This window comes from Rhineura floridana, chromosome 4 (genome assembly GCF_030035675.1).
Source record: "Rhineura floridana isolate rRhiFlo1 chromosome 4, rRhiFlo1.hap2, whole genome shotgun sequence".
NCBI lineage: Eukaryota > Metazoa > Chordata > Lepidosauria > Squamata > Rhineuridae > Rhineura > Rhineura floridana.
The window spans coordinates 160,941,789-160,962,737 of NC_084483.1; positions in this window are offsets into that span (position 1 = coordinate 160,941,789).

Below are 20,949 nucleotides of genomic sequence, written 5' to 3' on the forward strand. Positions count from 1 at the left end.
AGTCCTTCCCCAGGGAGTGTGGGGAGTTCTGGAGGGGGGAGAGGATGCCAGGGGTGGCTCAAGGCATGTTTGAGGGAGAAGGGAAACTGGGGTAAGGGGGGCTCTTTTGGCAGGAGCCCAAACTGAAGTCAACCTGCAAGAAGGTGTGGCATGAGGGGGTGCCCACCTGCACTGACCCAAGTGTGCGAGGAGGGTTTGGTTCAGTTTTGTTTTTTGGGACGGGGGTGGGGGTGGGAGACTATTAGAGGGTGGTTAATCCAGGCAGCGCCCTATCAGTCCTGGGGAGGGAGCAGCACCAGGGATCAAGGGTGGCTCTCTAGTCCTCATGGAAGATGGTGGGTTAAGAAGCTAAGAAGAGCCCTGCAGTGCTGGATCAGGCCAATGTGGGCTCATCCAGTCCAGCACATCCTCTTCTCACAGTGGCTGACCAGCTGCGGGACCCCTGTGCTCCCCTTCTGCAATCCGCGGCAGGATAGCAGGGCAGAAGCTTCAGAGCCGCCCACCATTCTCCTGCTTCACCTACCTTTCTCTCTGCTGTTTTTTGCAGCATGCGCAGGTTTGACATCCATTAAGATGGCGGCCGAGGTTTCCCTAAGGGGCTGATGGCAGCAATACGAGCGTGTAGCACACATGCATGCCATCAACCAAGATGGCGGAGAGGCTTCAGCCCCTTAGGGAAACCTCGGCTGCCATCTTGATTGATGGCAAACCTGTGAGAGCTGCAAAAAACAGCAAAGAGAAAGGTAAGTAGAGCGAGGGAATGGCAGGGGGCTTGGGGTCTCCTGCCCTGCGGCCAGCCCTGCTGGGTGGCCATGCCACACCATGCCAAAAACCGGAGATCCAGGGACAGGGGATGTGGTCTGGCCAGGGAGCCAGAAAACACCCCCAAAGCCGGAGACTCTGGCCGAAAACCAGAGATCTGATAACTCTAATGTGAACACAAGTCTTGTTGGATGGAGGAGGGAATTGGCAAGCCTAATGGTTTGTAACTGGAGGAAGAAAAAGTGGGAAGGTCAGTATTGTTATGTACTGCAGAGCATCCCCCACCTCCCTTGTAATGCTCAACCAGCATTTGGAGGTGGTGGGTGTTGTTAGCACATCTGGTGGGTGCATCTAGGCTTTTGGGCCTAGACTGTGCAGCAGCCTAGCCTTGTCCAGGGCAGGACCTGAGAAGACATAGAGAGGCCCAAGAAGCCTAATGAGACCCTTACTAACTTAACCTAGGCAATGGGAAGCTGGAATATTGTGTGTGTGCATATCTGGGAGGCATTTCTTCCTTACTTATAATTATATAGTTATATAATAAGCACCATATTTAACTTTTCTCATGCAAACTTATGTACTACCAAAATATGATGTGTGAGATTTGCTGGTAGAGCCATCAGAAGCAGTGTTAGCTGGCTGGCCCGGGGCCTTTCTGTGAACAGGGATTGCGTGATTGTACAGTTGATTCTAGCACCTGTAGTTCAGAGAGACATATAGTTCCTATGTGACATGCTGTCAAACATTTCCTTATGAAAAGTGATTTATTGGAGGTTGCTGATTCATAGGGTCGCCATAAGTCATAATCGACTTGAAGGTGCATAACATATATAGGTATTAATTACATTTTTAAAGTGAAACTTCTCTTAATTGCTTTCCTGACATGGCAAAGGAGACCAGGGCGGCAGCTGCATCAGGAGAACGGAACTCACAGTTCACGAGCATACTAAAAACATTGTACTGTACAAGGAAGCCTTTCCACACATGCACACATTATATGCCGTAGGACTCACCTTTGGCACATCTACAGCTGTGTGTGAACATTCTCAACTTTGACACATTTGTTGACACCATACAGCTGTTCAGTTGTTCATCAGAGAAAAACAAAATCAGAATAGTAGAGTTGGAAGGGGCCTATTAGGCCATTGAGTCCAACCACCCGCTCAATGCAGGAATCCAAATTAAAGCATACCTAACAGGTGACTGTCCAGTTGCCTCTTGAATGCCTCCAGTGTTGGAGAGCTCACCACCTCCCTAGGTAATTAGTTCCATTGTAGTACTGCTCTAACAATTAGGAAGTTTTTTCTGATGTTCAGCCAAAATCTGGCTTCCTGTAACTTGAGCCCATTATTCCATGTCCTGCACTCTGGGAAGAGATTCCAGCCCTCCTGTGTGACAACCTTTCAAGTACTTGAAGAGTGCTATCATATCTTCCCTCAGTCTTCTCTTCTCAAGAATAAACATGCCCAGTTCTTTCAGTCTCTCCTCATAGGGCTTTGTTTCCAGTCTGCTAAGCATCCTCGTTGCCCTCCTATGAAACTGTTCCAGTTTGTCTGCATCCTTCTTAGTGTGGTGTCCAGAACTAGATGCAGTATTGAAGATGCCTAACCAGTGCTGAATAGAGGGGAACTAGTACTCACATGATTTGGAAACTATACTTGTGTTAATGCATCCTAAAATAGCATTTGCCTTTTTTGCAGCCACATAGCACTGTTGGCTCATATTCAGCTTGTGATCAACAACAATTCCAAGATTCTTCTCGCATGTAGTATTGCTGAGCCAAGTATCCCCCTCCCCATGTTATAACTGTGCAGTTGGTTTCTTTTTCCTAGGTGTAGAATGTTGCTCTTATCCCTGTTAAATTTCTTTCTGTTGTTTTCAGCTCAATGCTCCAGCCTATCAAGATCTCTTTGAATTTTGTTTCTGTCCTCCAGGGTACACTGACTTCTTCTGCTGTCTTCAGGTAGCAAACTTAGTAATCTTGGCTTTTGAAAGTAACATATTTGAAGGAATTTCAAGTGAACAGTTTCTCTACAAGATTGCAGAGAAATCGTGGTGCATTAGACTTTATTAACAGGTCAGATCATTATGGTAGGATGACTTGCACAATATACATTTACTTCCTAGTCACTGTTATTTAGTTTACATAACTATTTTGCATGTGGAAAATATTGTATTTCAGTTTAATTTGCTTTTTTGTAAACTTCACAAATCATAGTTCCTAATTAAAATGCATAAATTGAGGTTTATTTTTATCATTACTTAAGAAATCATTCCCCACCAGAAACCTCTTTTGTAGTGAACGGTGCACCAACCCTTCTGCGCCCCCCCCACCCCATTTTTGTCTCTGCTCACACCATGAAAATTGTCTTGCTACACTCCTGGATTCCTGGCACCTGGTCACTGTTACAGGTTCTGGTGGGGAAGGAAATAAACCTTTCTTGCACTTGGTAGCTGCCACCAAAGCAGCAGCCCAGTATGTAGGTAGGAAAAAGGAGTTGTTCTGTAGCTCAGATTAATATCCAAGGCAGAGAACTTGAGGTCTGAATCTCAATCAGGTCTGGAATAAAATACTCACCTTGTGTTAGGATGAAAATTAAAAGCAAGGTTCATCTTCTGAGCCAAGAAATCACAGACTTCAGAAAGATCACTAGAGGAGAGGCCTCTAGAACATGGGTTCTCAACAAGGGGGGAATTCCCCCCGGGAGGGAATTTTAGGGTTCCAGGGGGGGAATTGGGACCACTATTCAGCAAAGTGTGATGTCCTGTAGATTATGTACAATCTGTAAAATTGTAGTTTGTTTTTAATTTAATCTGCGACATTCAATAAAGTTTATTGAATGTCACAGATTAAAATCGATTCTTGAACATGCAGCATTATTTTCATTTGCAAAATTAAATTATTATTTAAAGACCAGAAAGTGCTCCAAGAAATTCTGTTAAAATATAAACTAAGAAATTTTTCTCTCACGAGAAACACCACCGTCACTCGCGAAACGTCAACACGCTATGAGAGACTATCTTGGGAAGGGGGGAATTATATTCTGAACAATGGTGAAAGGGGGGAATGGAGCAAAACAGGTTGAGAACCACTGCTCTAGAACAACAACACAGGATGTAACACAAGGAGAGAGATTCAACCTAGTGAATCCTCTTAAGGGTGCTTTTTATTTTAAAAAATTAGAGATACATGCAACTGCATGAGCCTAACCTTCATGGGATTTATTAGGTGTTCAAAAATGTGAATGGGCCTCCCTCCCTCTGCAAAGCTACCTCTTCACAGAATTGAGCGTACTGTGAAAAACAAGAGCCACAATTACACACTCCTATCACAGATAGAGTGACTTTATCCCTTCTACAGCAATTTAACCTATAGTTTATTTTTAAAAGCTTTTATGTTGTCAGTCCCAAAAGCTGCTTAATCTTAGATGTACCTCTGTAATTCATAGCTAGGGCTAATAGAGTTTTAGCAAATTGGATTCTATCCATCAAAAACTGTGACTCACATGAATAATGAAAGCCTGAATGAAAAGTGACAAACCAAACTGTTTTCATGAAATTGTGGCAAAAAAGACACTTGTTCTTGATACTGCAATATCACTGAATGACAACACTGAAAATGGTGGAAAAGTGGATTAACACAGCAATTCCTACAATTTCTGCTGCTAATGTCACCATATTTATGGTGGACAGGACAGATTTCAGTGCTCTGCTTAGACTGAAAATATGTCAGTGATCAACAGAAAATTAAATAAGCCACATTCTTGTTTCATATTGGCACAATGTGATATTAGTAGTCATAGGTAAGTTCCTCCCCCCATGGCTCAGCTAAAAATGAGGGTTGTTTTTTTTTTAACTTTCTAGGAGAATTCATGGGGAAAGCTTTGATCTTTCTATGTTTTTCCCCCCAAGAAAGCTGAGAAAAGCCAAACGGGATGGCAAGAAATCACACACTAGCTTTTTCTGCCAGATGTCCGCCCTTTCAACTGGCAGCAAGAAGGGCTCCCTTGAGTCACACTGAACTCTCTAAGACTTATTTCAAAATAGGCTGTGAGTGGTGCTTTTGGAAAAAATCCCCTATACATGTTCCACAAACTTTTCATTGTATGTTTTAACACATCCATTCTCAGTCTTTGCAAGTATCCCTCTCTTTTGTCTGTTTTCACACACCCTGTAACTGTATTTTTCTCCTGCATCCACTAATATGCATGTTCTGTACTTGTAAACATGGTTTTGAATGAGTGCCAACAGGCCTCCTTTTTCACTCAACCAGTTTTCAACCTGTCAGGGGATGTTATGGAAAGCATAAGAAAAACATGATCCCCCCCATCGTGCTTCAATTTTAAGCAGTTGTTTGGCACTGTGTGACAAGCTCCGTTCTATAACCACATTTTTGTACACCAGTTTTTACTGACATATATTGTTTGTATCAGGTAACAGGTTATGCCAGGAGGATAAAGTTAGATAAGAGCAGGGCAGAAACTTCAACTGCTTAAGTTATATATTTTTTTAACTGAGAGATGGTCAGATGGCTTATTCCTGTTAAAAAATAGCAGAACAGTAAAACCTAGAATGGAAGTAAGATTTCAACTCTTTATAAGGGCTTCTGATTTCAAAATAGACTGAAGAAGCTCCCAGAACCAATGAATGTGTAAAGGAAGTGTGGAGAACCTTGTAGTTCAGCACATCTGGAGAGCACAAGTCCCAACAGCCCCAACAAGCATGGCGAATGGCCTGGGATGATGGGAGATATAGTTCAGCAACAGCTGGAGGGCCACAGGTTCCCTACACCCAATGCAAAAGTGCAAAATTACTGTTTTAAGGAGGCTAATAACACATCCTGCATAAGTAACTTCTTCCATGAAACTCCGCAAATGCAGCCACTACTGAAAAAAACAGTCCTGGATCACATTGATTGTAACAATTATTACCCGGTCACAAATCCTCCCTTCCTGGGAAAGGTGATTGAGAGAGTTGTGGTGAAATAGCTACAGACATTCCTGGATGAGACTATCTGAATCCATTCCAGTTTGGGTTCAAGCCTGGGTTTGGGACTGAATCAGCCTTGGTCACCCTGATGTATGACTTTTAGAAAGAGAAGGACAGGAGAAGTGCAACCCTGCTCCTCTTGCTCGATCTCTTAGCAGCTTTTGATATCATTGACCATGGTATCCTTCTGGACCGGCTCTGCCATTGGTGGCACTGTGCTCTGGTGGCTCCATTCACAACTGCAAGGTCATGTCCAGAGAGTAATATTGTGAGAGTACTCCTCAGCCCCCTGATGTTTACACTGTGGAGTGCCACAGGGTACTATCTTGTCCCAGTACTTTTTAACATCTACATGAAGCCATTGGAAGCAGTCGTCAGGAATTATGGAGCAAGATGCTGTCAGTACACTGATGATACCCAGCTCCAACTGTGACTGTTCCTGGACTGTGGCAGCCTGACCACAGTGGTCCATGCACTGGTAACCTCAAGACTTGATTACTGTAACATGCTTTATGTGGGGCTGCCCTTGTATCAGATCCAGAAGCTGCACCTAGTGCAGAATACAGCAGAATCTGCTTACCGGAGCAGATTACTGGTAACATGTTACCCCACAGCCGAAAGAGCTGCACTGGCTGCCAATTTGCTACCAGGCCAGGTTCAAGGTACTTGTGTTGATTCACAAAGCCCTAAACAACTTGGGCCCAAAGTACCTTAAGAACCACCTGACTCCCTATGTTCCATCTCAATCACTGTGATCTTCAGCAGGAATCCTATCAGGTCCACTAACTTTGTTGTTCTTCATTTGATTGATGGCTTTACTGACTTCATCCAAATTAGGGGATACTACAAGCTCGTCTCTAGTTTATTGTTGTGGAATTTGCGAGAAGATCTCACCAGCCACAACAGAGTTACGATTAAGGAGGTCATGGTAATGCTCTTCCCAGCACAGTGCAATAGACTCTTTATCCTTAAGAAGTTTGGTACCATCCACTGAACAGAAGGGATTTGCACCATAATTTGTTGGTCCATAGATGGCCTTTGTGGCATTAAAAAAGGCTTGAGCATCATGAGCATCTGCAAAGTGCTGGATTTCTTGAGCTTTCTTTATCCACCAGGCGTTCTTAAGTTCTCTAGTTCGTCTTTAGACCTCAGCCTTTGCATTGGCATAGATTTTTTTTCTTAGCACAGTTAATGTCTTTCGGCCACATCTGGAAGGCTTTCCTTTTCTTGTCGATATGTTCAATCTCACTATCATTCTCATCAAACCAATCCTGATGTTTCTTAGTTTGGTATCCAATAGTCTGTTCACATGCTGCAATAATGGATGTCTTCAGTTTAATCCAGTGTTCCTCGACATTTTCAGGGAGTTCCGTTGGTAGATGTTTCTTGAGAGTTGTTTGAAAGCAGGCTTGCTTAATAGGATCTTGAGGGGCATGGATGTTTATTTTACGCCTTGGTTTTCTTCCTTGGAGCCTAAGTTGAGGAACAATGTTAATGGCTATAGTGGATCAAATTAATCAGTGATCTGTCCAGCAGTCATCAGCACTCGTCATGGCCCTAGTGAGGAGTACATCATGATGATCTCTGGCACGGACAATTACGTAATCCAGAAGATGCCAGTGTTTTGACCGAGGGTGCTTCCCTGATGTTTTAAATTTATTTTTCTGACAAAAGAGTGTGTTTGTAATAACAAGATTATGCCCTGCACATTTAGTCAGACGTAGAATTCCATTCAGGTTGCTATTGCCAACTCTTTCTTTCCCATTGGGTCCTGGCCATAAATCGAAATCACACCCAACTCTTACATTGAAATCGTCCAAGAGGATAATTTTATCCTCCTTAGGTATCTCTGATAAGATGGTGTCCAGCTGGTTAAAAAAAATTCCTTGATGTCTTCATCAGTATCTAATGTTGGTGCATAAGCACTTAGAATAGTTGCCTGCTGGGTTTTGGCAAGTTTTAACCAGAGAGTTGAGAGTCTTTCATTAATGGCAATAGGAAATTCTGACAAGAGCTTCACATGATTATTTTTAATAGCAAAGCCTACTCCATGTATTCGTCCTTGTTCAGGCAGTCCTTTCCAGAAGAAGGTATAACCTCCTTTTTCTTCCTTCAGTTGTCCTTCTCCTGCTCTTCGAGTTTCTTGGAGTACTGCTATATCAATATTAAAATGTCTCAACTCCCTCACAATGATGGCAGTCCTGCGTTCAGGACGTTCACTATCTGTATTGTCCAGCAATGTCCGTATATTCCATGTTCCTAAGTTCAATTGTCTTTTGCAACTGCTAAGTGGTGACCCCACTGGATGTGGTGATCCAGTCAGGGAGAGAGATGAGGCAGACTATGTTTAGGGCACCTTTTCTAGCCCCCTCCCCATACGGGGTGAGCAGAGTGGATCCTCAATAGGACTGCTCAGTTGTGGATATAGCTGCCGAACTACTCAACTGCCTCAGTCCTTCAGCCAGGACAACTGAATCTGTATCCACCGCCCATGTGCCAGTCCATGACTAGGGGCTTCCGGATTTGACAGACCTGCTCCCGTCGCCATTCGCCAGTTGCTGTGGGACTTTTGGTTTGGTTTGGTTGGAAGACGCCTGTGTGTGAATTTGTTTTCTGTGGGGAGATTGGCACACAACGATCAAGCACAATCTTGACAGAAAAAGGCTTTGATCCAGTGGCATGGATGCCACGATGACTGGAAGTCTTTTATCTGCTGCAGCCTTCATCTGCCTTCACAGCCGTTGTAACATACACATTGTTATCCTCCACCTGTTCTGCCATTGAGGACATTCTTGGATCGTTCTTTGTCTGGTTCCTCTTCCTTGACCTTATCACCATGGCTGACCTCTGCTGGGAGTACATGACTCCCGACGGCATCGCTCATAGGGTTCATTGGAACACACAAGCCCACTCACCACTACAAGGTGACGATCCAGCAAGGGGAGGGAGGAGAGTAGATGCATCATAGCAGCACTATAGCAGGGAGTGAGGAAACCCATTCAGCAGCACCAACATTTTCCTGAGCTATGCGGACTATAAGGACGCAAGCCTATGATTTGGGAAGCATGTCATTAAAGTCCCAGGCATCATGAAGTGTCACATCAGCAAGCCTATTAGGTATTCAGCAGCAGCACGTACTAAAAAGAAGTAGTTGAACTGCTGTCATGGTCTGCCTTATATGTAGAAAGAGGAATATAATGGGAATGAGAAAGCCAAGATAAATTCCCTACTAAAATAAAGTTAGTTTAAAACACTTTTCCAAACTTGCTTGTACCTTTCCTCTCCAATGATGAAAGCAATAAAATGTACCAAGCTTTTTCTCTATTTTTTATATTTCTTTTAAAATAGCGCAGCAAAATGTGGCTGTTACTGATTGAATGCTGTTGTTAAATGAATTGCTATAAATTGAAGAAAAAACACAAGAGGTTTTTTTAAAGACCCCAATTGTCATTAAAGCACTTTAATACTTTTTGTTCTGATGGTCTGATCCGTTTTTAATTAGCTGGGGTGTTAAGCATCCTTTGTCAAGCCCTGATAAAATTGCAAGTCTGTACCACGGAAGTGACACCTGAATATAGCTTGCACCTCTTTTGGTGTCACAACCATGTCTGCAAACTCTATGCTAATTGCACCTTAGCGGCCCATGATGTTGCTTTAGCAACTGGCAACTTTCAGAAGCCTAACTGTGGCACCAGTTTGGGTAGAGCTTGAATCCATGCTGACACTGTGTGATATGTAGTGTTTGATATGTATTTTAAAACTGTTGTACACTATTTCAAGACAGATGAGGGGTGGTGTAGAAATGTTTTAATAAATAAAATAGCCCATGATCAAATGTGTCACTTCCTTGATATTGTCAGCATGTACATGTGGCTTCTGACTTCACCTGAGATGAAGTTTCAACACAGATACAGAATCAAGCATCTCGGGAGTATTAGCCAGTGCTCAAAGAAAGACTCATTTAATTCCATCTTTGGATACTGTAATAGCACACCAACTGCTGTTGGAAGAATCTTTATGACAATTCCATCTCTGATGATGTGGACAAGCAGTTCTTTTCAATCTGGACTTGGCTTCTTTCATTCCTGTTTTTGTAATCCTGAGTATGGCTCAATCATCATCAGACTCTAGAAGCAAGGATGAGCAGATGCAAGAGTGTTTCATTCTTCCACTTCTTGAGGTTTCACTGTTATCATTAAATACATTTGCAACCCACCTTTCCTCTATGGCATTCAGCATGGCATACATTTTCCTTTTGCCAGTGCAGCCAGGGATCTGCAGCACCTAACTCACCCCAGCCCACCAGAAAGGTGAGTTGGACTGCGCCCTAAGTAAAACAAACACCGTTCTGTAGGAAGCCTTTCTCAAGCAAAGGGATTTTCTGGTTCTTCACAACCGATTAAATTTGGACATACAAGGGAGTGGAATTCTTCATTCTCTGCTTGAGAGAAGAGAGGCCCTGGAGGACAAACACACTTTCATGTTCATGACACTAACGAGTTTTGTGCACACTGCCATGAGGGTTAGGAAATTGCTTATTGTTTGGGGATGGGCTGCTGTGTTCGCAATAGCTGTGAAAGTAAGTGCACTGCACTTCCATTTTTGTGCTTCAGCTTTAGTCTCCAAAGTGGAACTTGTACAGCGAACATGCCATTGCACTTCAGTTGATAAAGTGCTGCATGTGGACCACAGAGACCAGGATTAAACTACCCAGGAAGTAGGGATGGAAGGATCTGTTGATCTCCGTTTTTCCAAACTTAGATTGTTTGCCACATTTCTGCAACCATTTGATTTGTTTTTTAAAAAATCCTCATGAAAACTCATGAGCATTTTAGTGCAAACATCTTAATATACACATTTTGTATGCAGTTTCGACTAATGTACACATTTTTGTTAGCAATTTTCCCAAATAATGTATTTTAATATTATTTTCATCAATACATTCATTTTATGCACACTTTCCCCAAATATATGCATTTTTTGTAAACATTGGTTGGAAAAATGCATCACAAAATATGGATAAGTGTGAATTTTGAAGGATGGCTGTGTTCAGTACTCATATTGTTTTGGAAAGTATGAATTTATTTATTTATTTATTGTATTTATATACCACCCCATAGCCGAAGCTCCCTGGGTGGTTTACAGTAACTAAAAACATTAAAAACAAATATACAAATTTAAAACACATCTTTTTAAAACTATTTAAAACACAATTTAAAAATTTAAAACAATTTAAAAGCACATGCTAAAATGCCTGGGAGAAGAGGAAAGTCTTGACCTGGCACCAAAAAGATAACAGTGCTGGCACCAGGCACACCTTGTCAGGGAGACCATTCCATAATTTGGGGGCCACCACTGAGAAGGCCCTCTTCCTTGTTGCCATCCTCCGAGCTGATTTGATAGATTTGACTTTAAATGTAAACTGAATTGAATTCCTTCCCCATCCTTACCAGGAAGCAAGGATAAAATGGGAGAACAAAATGTATGCCAGATCCCACTCCACCCGGAAACTGCCAGCCAAAAGGCCAGCAGAGTAAAAAGTGGTAATGGGCCTCTATGGAGATCGCTTACTCCACAGGAGGCTGATTCACAGGAACTGGTGCTTTCTGGCCGGCTTGTGTGCATGGCTCCAAAGGGAGCCAGCATTCAGCCAGGCCGGCAGCTCCCAAACAGGAGATGATCCCTCAGAGCTTTCCGCCAGCTCCTCTTCTACCAGCCCCACTTCTGCCAGCTCCCCAATATTTGATTGTTCTGTCCGATACTTAAGACATGGAATATTGCTCGGCAATAGGAAATGCAGAGCAAAAGAAAGATATAATTCCCTAAACAAAGACCACTAACCAAAGTGAGTCATGGGACTTGGCTTTCTTAAAAGCAACCCCTTCCATGCTATATGACAAACCACTCTTTAATAACAACCACTCTTAATAACAGCAACAACAGCAAAAATTTATATCCGACCCTTCCTCCCAAAAGGGCCCAGGGTGGCAAACAAGCAATAAAACATGATAAAACATCTTAAAAACAAAACACCTTAAAAATATCTTTAAAAACAAACCATCTCAAAATCATCTTAAAAAGCAATTCCAATACAGACACAGAGTGGGACAAGGTCTCTATTTAAAAGGCTTGTTGAAACAGGAAGGTCTTCAATAGGTGCTAAAAAGACAACACAGATGGTGGCTGCCTAATATTTAAGGGGAGTAAATTCCAAAGGATAGGCGCCACAACACTAAAGGTCTATTTCCTATGTTTATTTTATTTATTTATTTATAAAAATATTTGTATACCACTATTTCGTTAAAAACATCAAAGAGGTTTACAACACGTTAAAAACAACCACCATCATAGAATAAAAAACATTAAAAATACAATAAAAACAAAGGTCAACTGTTGTGAAAAAATCTTAACTGCCTGCATAAGCCTGGCAGAACAGAAAAGTTTTCAGCAGGCACTTAAAAATTAAAACAGAAGGCACCTGCTGAATCTCTGTTGGCAGACCATTCTGGAGAACTGGGCTGATAACACTGAAGGATTTTGTGTCAATATTAAATGAGCCTTGCCAATTTGGGGGACAACTAAAGCCACTCCTTCAGATGATCTCAGAGATCAAGCTGGGATATAACAGGTCAGGCAGTCACGAAGATACCCTGGACCTAAGTTGTTCAGGGTTCTGTAAATTAATAAAAGGACCTTGAACCTGGCTCAGTAGTGGATGGGCAGCCTGTGCAGTTGTTTTAAAAGTGGTGTCACATGTTTTTGGCCATGTGCTCCCATCAGCAATCTGGCCACCACATTTTGAACCAGCTAGAGCTTCCAAACCAGGGACAAGGGCAGCCTTGGGGGGCACATTGCAGTAATCCAGCCTCAAGGTTACCAATGCATGGACTACGGAGGATAGGCTATCCCTGTCCAGGAAGGGCTGTAGCTGACTAACCAGACAAAGCTGGTAAAAGGCAGTCAGCCACAGAACAGACTAGGAGCAGACCTCCTGTGTGGAACAGACCTCCTGATAAGATAGTATCTGCAAGAGGACCTCACCTGCAGAGCACAGTGATCAACTGGGTAATATAAGGGGTAAGACGATCTTTCAGATATCCTGGTCCCAAATTGTATAGGGCTTTATATACATCAAAACCAGCACCTTGAACCTAGGCTGGTAGCTAACGCAGACAGTGCAATGCTTTCAGCAATGGGTGACATGTTGGCGATGTCGTGCCCCAGACAGCAGTAGTGCTACTGCATTTTGCACCAGCTGCAGCTTCTGGACCAACCTCAAGTGCAGGACCACATACAGCGTATTACAGTACTCTAGCCTGGAGGTTGCCAGTGCATGGACAACAGTGCTGACTACTTTTAAAACTAAGAGTTTCAGAACAGATTGACATACTTCATGGGCATTCTGGGGTGTAGGAGACTAAAAAGTCCTATTCAGCATGAGCAATCCCTCAACTTTCCTGAATGAACTCACTGGATGGTGGCCTAGGTGTGTAACCCTGAGATAATTTTAAAGCCCCATCCCTGGACAGGTATAGTACTGGATTGCCACTATTATGCCCATAATGAATTAGAAGCAACCCTGCATTCTTCACTGCAATTTTTCCACTTTGCAAAATGAAAAGAAAAAAAAAGCTCAAATATTGGAAAGCTAAGTGCTGACTACTCAAATATATACACAAGATGTCCCCAGTCTTCACTCCTCTGACTTGATGTGATTGCTGAGAGGTACAATAGCTGATAGCCTAGTCTATCTTCACTCTCCTTATTTCTCAAGGAAGTAGAAGAAGCCTTCTATAACTGAGAACTTAGCTAAATGTTTGATCATCTTGATGGATGAAAGGTGCTATAGGAATGATAGGTAATTACTATAGCACTGTTAATAAAGTAGAAAAACATAGGAATTCACAAAGGCAATGTCTCAAGATAGGATTTTAAAATGATATGGAGACATATATCTCAAAGATACCTACTGACTGGTAAATTGGATGTGTCATGAGGTGGTTTACACATTACATTTCTATCACCAAACACAACAAGCATCACATGTGATACCTGCAGACACCCACAGTTACAGGATAGCGCAGACTCTGAAAAACCATGTGTTATTAAGATGGAGTCACATGCTAAAAAAAATGGGGCCCACTGACATACCGTAATGACTTTATATAAATCTATGGTACAACTGAACTTTTAATACTGTGTTTAGTTGTGGTCACCAGATCTATTACAGAGCTAGAAAAGATGCCAAAAAGGGTAACCAAAATTATCATGGGGCTGGAGCAACTCTCCTATAAGGAAGGGTCATATATATTTGGAGCTTTTAAGTTTAGAAAAATGTGATTAAGGGGGCACATGATAGAAGCATATAAAATTATGCATGGTATGGAGAAGATGGATACAATTTTTTCCAGACTCCCATCATTCATCCAGTGAAGCAGACTGGTGGGTGGGAGATTCAGGACAGACAAAAGGAAGTACTTCTTCACACAGTGCATAGTTAATGGAATTCACTATGACAAGATGAAGTGATAGCCACCAACTTGGATGGCTTTAAAGATGCTTAGACAAATTCATTGAGGATAAGGCATCAGTGCCTACCAGTCATGATGGCTAAATATTACATCCAGTATCAGAGGCAATATGCCTCTGCATACCAGCTGTTGTGGAACACATGTGGGAGAGTGCTATTGAACTCATGTTCTGCTTGTGAGTTTCCCATCGACATCTGATTGGTCATTGTGAGAACAGAATGCTGGGCTCAATGAGCCTATGGTCTTATCAAGCAGGGTTCTTCTTATGACAGGAGCTGCAACACATCTTGTTCAGGATGAATCATGAAGATAAAACCTGGAGATGCCAGGGATTAAATCTGGGATTTTCTGCATGCAAAGCATTTGTCCTACCACTAAACTATGATTCCTCCCCAACATTTGGTGAAAGTTAGGTATATCACAAAAAATTGAAGGTTGTGTGTGGAAGTGACACACTAGCGAGTTACCCAAGTAGCCGATCAGCCAGGCAGCAACAGCAGTTCGTCAGGTGCCTGCTAGCTACCATGCTCTAAGGACATTCTTCATTTTGGGTGGCTAGTATATCACTTCCTACTCCATCTCACCCACGTTGACATGGAAAAACATTTCACAGCAAGCACAAGGTGGACATTTAATAGTTTCTTTTTTTTAAAAAAAAGTAACCGCTGCCTTTTTTGGGTGCTAGAATTTAGGACTATATTTCAGAGCTAGACATTTATACTCTGTCTCTGTATTTTGTTGTTTTGCTTAACTGATTGCTATATATTTCCTGGAATAGCACCTATTTGCTTGATGCTAATAGCATAGTTTATCAGCAGCTCCATTTACCTTACAAGATAATCAGTTGTGCTGTTTCTCTACGTCTGAAGTGAAGTTATGGCTTTATATCTGCAACTGTATTGGCACATCAGTGGAAAGAAGTGCCCCAAGGCAGAATATGCTACTTTTAAGAACAATAATGGAGCATGGATGATCCATCGCCAGTATTGTGCAGACGTATATAGGTCAGACACAAGTAGAGGAACAGCTTCATTAGCTATGTCCATGTGCAGTGCCATTTGGGCAGAAAAACTGCACATCTGCTGTGGAATTGGTGTGTGGAATAATGCAAATTGTATGGGTCAATAGGTCATTGGCATGTCTGATGTGCAACTCTACCCATGGGTTTGCATAAATGTCACCACAGCCTCAGATGCCCTAACCACCCATACTGTCGTATCCAGGTTGGGACTCAGGAACCAGACCAGTTGGTGAAAGCAATTCAGTTTTTATTAAAGTAATATCCAGACAAAGGCTACGCCTTCTCATGAAGTTTCACTACAAAACATAACCTGCGACTTGAAAGAGAGTTGACAGAACAAGGAACCACTATTCCCCCTATCCCTTAAGAAGGGGGCAATCGAGCGCGAATTCTTTCACTCCGCCTCAAAGTGCTCTCATCCACACCCCTCCTCTCCTCCCTCTTTTGCCGCCTCTTTTGCTGTCGTCTTGTGCGTGGTGAAGGGGGTGCTACTGCCCCTCCCCTTCTGAGGACTCTGACTCAGGTATGGGGGAAACCGGGGGGGGCAATGCTTAAAGCATCTGGCTGCTTCTCCTTGCTTTTCTCTGGATCAGGAGGGGGTTGGATTCCCCCTTGCCCTCCCTCCTTCTCCAACTGCTCTGAGCTCGAAGGGGGAGAAGGCGTGGGAAGCTCACGGGAAGGATCTGTGTCTGTCGGACTTTCAAGGTCTTCGCTGCCAGACAGTTCTATCTCTGGGATTCCCTCCCCCTCTTCTGCTGCTTCTTCACACGGCTCTGGCCAACTGACCCCCTCCCTCTCCTCATCTTCTGAAACCTCAGGGCCCCAATCCTGCATCCTGACACATACAATACACAATAGATGTATTGTATTCCTTTGAATCCCACTGGAATATGCCACTATTATAATAACCACATTTGCTGAGTGCACTGAAAATTAGTCATAATGTTTAAAAAATGAGTAGTGTTATCCAAAATGAGATGTGACAGAGGAAAGGATGAAATATTGCTAGTAATCCTTTTCTGTAACTCCTTAATTCAGAAGAACTTTTGAGGAGCCCCATGTGATGAAAGTGGGCAGTGCAGGGTGGTTGAACTTTTGACTCAGGGACCTACAAGACTAGTGTGTGCTCAGGAGATGTACTGCAGAGCTGTATTATTCATTAGATGCTAGACTTTCCTGTCTGTCTCTATCATGGTGATTCCACCAGCAGGAATTCTTGAAAAGGTGATCATAGCAACATTATTTTTTTGAGTAAGACAAGGCAGAGCATTATTAGATACAAGTCATTAGAGGCCTGATCTTGTGAGGTACCCATGAATGTAAAATCTGTGGCATCTCTGTTAAAGCTAGCAATCCAAACTCTGACTTGCTTATCACCATAAGGAGATTGCTTTAGCTTTAGCTGTGCAGCTGTGTATCTGCAGCCCCATCTAAAATGAATCTAGCATGATACCACCAAGGAGGCTTCCCATGACAAAGCAGGGCAGAGAACTGATAGAACCCTAGAACCACAATTTTAGGAGAATGTGTTTTTAAAATAAGGAAGACTGAAAAGTAAAATAAGACTGAGTCTGAATGCAAATTTGGTTAATTTCTGGTCATTTTAGCCAGCATGCATTTCATAGGAAAAGGGGAAAGGGGTTCCAATCAAGAATACTGTTGATGGAGGGCACATCACTGAGCCTATTATTCTCAGGTTCTGCAGCATGAAGCAAATGTTGCTCCCTGTCACTATTCTCTCCTGCACCCTCACTGTTGCTTTTAGGAAAGTAGTTTACACAGGAACAGAGGAAGCTACCTTATACTGAGACAGACCATGGGTCCATCTAGCTCAGCATTGTCTACACTGACTGGCAGCAGCACTCCAGAGTTTCAGGCAAGTGGTGTCTCTAAAAGCCCTACTTGGAAATGCCAATGATTGAACCTGGGGCCTTCTGCATACAAAGCAGATGCTTAACCACCATGGCACTTCCCCTAACACATTACTGCTGCATTCATTGACAGCTAGCATTCATACTGGGAAGCTGTTGGGCAAGATCCAATTTGGGTGAAACATATAAGATACGTGAGACAATAGAGAAAAATTCTTCCTACTTAGGGATGGGGAAGAAATGTGTTTAGTTTGCATTTTAATGCAAGCCTATCTAATTCACACTTCTCAAGGCAATACATAAATTAAGCTATCCTTCCAAAAAAACACATCTCCAAATTTTGCTATGCAGTGGTACAACCAAAATATGCATACAAATATGTTTATACAATGGGAAAGTGTACATGAAAATGCAAAATAACATAAAAAATAAATTATATTAGGAAAAAGTGTTTGCAAAAATGCGCATATTAGTGAAAATTGCATACAAAATGTGCATATTAACAGAAATGTGCATTAAAATTTGCCTGCACTCCCTGATCTGAATAAGCTAGATGGAAGGAATTATTTCATGATGTCTTCCCCTCAGCAATAATTGAAAAACAGGAAGCAGGGAAGGCTGGCTAGTGGCTATCAAGTGTCTGAGACGAGTGTGCTTGCTTTTTTAAAAAAAGCAAAGTCCTTCTTTTTACCTTTTTTTAAAAAAAAGTCTTTATGCCCTAATTTTTCTACATGTAAAAAGACTTCACTTTTTTATATAAAAGAACAGCCATGAACAATTGTCAGGCACATGGTTGGCAGCTTCCCTGGTTTCCTGCAGAGTCCAGCTGAGGACATTATTTATTTATTTAAGTCATTTATATACCACTTTTCAGGCAGTTCTCACAAAGTGGTTTATGTAAGATTATTACAACATCATCATTCGGTTTTCAGGAAGCTCAGGAACCCAGGAAGGCTGCACAGCGCAGACCATCAAAGATTATTTATAGAATGAAAGAAAGGATGCTCAGAAAACCCTTTGGCCACTTTGACAGTAACCTCAACAAAAAAACCACACTCCACTCATGACGATGTCACCTAAATATTATTTCCCCTTTGATAATTTTTGAATGCAATTTATTTTCTCATTAATCGATGGGGAATGGTTGAAAAGAACTCAAATTTTCAGCACAGCAATAGTTCATGAAGGAAGAGAAATGGGGAGTATTTCTTGCCTGCTAGATTGTTGCTGGAAGCTGAAATTCAGCAGTCGAGTTCTTAGATAATGGGGAAGGTCCATGAAGATTGGTTTCTCTCTAGGGGGCTCCTTGAATGCCAAGATTTTAACATTTGCATGATCATTCAGGCTTAGACAACCCTCATGCAATATTAAATGTTTACAAAAGTCCTTGCTATGCTTGGAGCAGCAACTGCAGCAGCTTGGGATGAGGAGTGTAATCTCAGGAGGGAACTGCACTGTGCTTCGAAGTTGGCCACCAAGCCACAATAATCACCACAATAAATCCCAGAGTGGTTAGCTCAGCTTATGCTGTACCACTCCTACCCTTTGCCACTGCATTTAGAAACTTCTTTAGCATATCAGTGCATCAGTCAAGGTAGGGAACATGCTTTTATTTTAAAAAAGCTTTCCCATTTAATGCAATCCGTAGCTAAAGGGAGAATGTTACAGTTGTATCTCAGGGTTTCTTCACAAAGCAAAAGAGGACACTTGACTTGTGCTTTCTCTTTTCATGCTTCTCTACTGCGTCATGCCAAGGAGGCAGTAGCAGCACACAGAGAGGGGCAAAGCCACTCTCATGACACCAGTATCACTGCTGCTTATCTGGACAAGGCTGAGGTGAGGTATTAGTCAGTTGTGCTGCTGCAGCTGCCAATCCAACACTTCTGCTAGTGCACCCACATAGCCACAATCTTGACACCTGTCCCATTCCAACCATATACAGGTAAGCCACAGTAATACTGGTGTTGGAGGGTGACTATGCAGCTTTGCCCCACCACACCTGCCACTACCACAAAAAACTTGGACATCCCACCTGTGGAGAGATTCATGAGCTGTTTATGGAACTAGAGCTCACATATCTTCTGAGAAGTTCCTTCATATGTTACAGGATATAAGTGTGCACAGAGGAGACATATGCCATTGCACTTCTTTTGCCACTCAGAAGACAGACCATATGTTCATACATTTTTAAACTCCTGCATGAAGTGACCCTGTGAATGACAGCCACACAGGCTGAATTCAAGGTGGTGCAGCCCAAACACCCAGAAGATCACCTCCCCCTGTATCAGCCTACCCATGTCCAAAGACTGGCAGCAGAGACCTTTCTTGACGTTCCACTGGCTGTGGTGATGGGACTACTACATGAGGGGCATTAAAAAAAATGAGCCTCTTTCTCCCTTCTTGTAATGTCCAAAAGAGTCCTCAGTAGACAATGTCCTGGTTCATAAATTACTGCAGCCACATCGGACAAGCAACGTTTGTGCCAAGGGAAATAACAATGGCAGCTCCCTGGAAGACCTTGTTCATGTGATCTTCCCACTATGGCCCACTTCTTGAGGAAGAGGGCTCATGTGACAAAGGCTGCTGGACAATCAGGAGTCAGTGTGCATGTCTGGTTTATATGTTACGTATCCCCCTGTGTCTGCAATGATGGAGTCATTGCATGCAAGGGATTTTATTGTAAGGATAAAGATGGAGATTGTATAGTGCAATCCTGTGTTCAGTGTGTTTGCAGGATTGGAATCTACTGTATTGAGTGTGGCTATGTAAGTGTATATAGGATTGCAACCCTAGTGGGGGATGTGGCTGTTGCTGGAGGGATTATGCCATGTGGACAGATGCACTGCTTTTCACAGCACCTTGCTAGCTGATGAGATCTGAAAATTACAAGCAACCAAGCTAAGAATCTGTACCTGACTGCTTATCATTTTATACATTTTAGTTGCCATCAAATTCACCTGAAGGACATTTTGTGGTGGTTTTTAAAGTACCTGCTCAGGCAAAACTCCTGAGGAATTTCAAGGCAAAGTAGAAGCTTTTAAGCAAGACTAATGACATTGATGGGCTCTGTGTGTGTGTGTGTAAATCCCCAACTAGCTCCTGAAGCAAACATTTAAAGAAACTTTGGAGAGACAAACTCACACTAAATAAATAAATAAATAAATGGAATGTTGGAAGAATCCAATGTTGTAATCTAGACAGCTGTTTTTCAAGATTCCAGACCCTCCATTGTAACCCCTTCCTCCCCAGTTTACCATTTCTTCCTCAACAGTAGGTTAGCATTCCATGGCCACTAACCACACTAATCCTCATTGGGCTATTCGCAGGGGCAATCACCTCCTTAGTTTTTTTTCTCTAAAGGTTTTTGTACTTCTGCAAACCTTGGAGTTCCCTGATACTACTGATTCCTCCCTCTACTATTTTTGTTTTTGTTTTTGCTTCTTATGCCAGATTGGTAACAGGGACCAGACGGTTCGAACATATAAAACCGATTCTGGCCCGCTTGCATTGGCTGCCCGTATGTTTCCAAGCTCGATTGAAGGGGCTGGTTTTAACCTATAAAGCCTTACACGGCTAGGGACCACAATACCTGATGGAACGCTTCTCCCAAGATGAACCCACCCATACACTACGCTCAAAATCCAAGGCCCTCCTCCGAGTGCCTACTCCGAGGGAAGCTCGGAGGATGGCAACAAGGGACAGCGCCTTCTCAGTAGTGGCCCCCAAATGATGGAATGATCTCTCTTACGAGGTGCGCCTGGCACCAACACTGTTA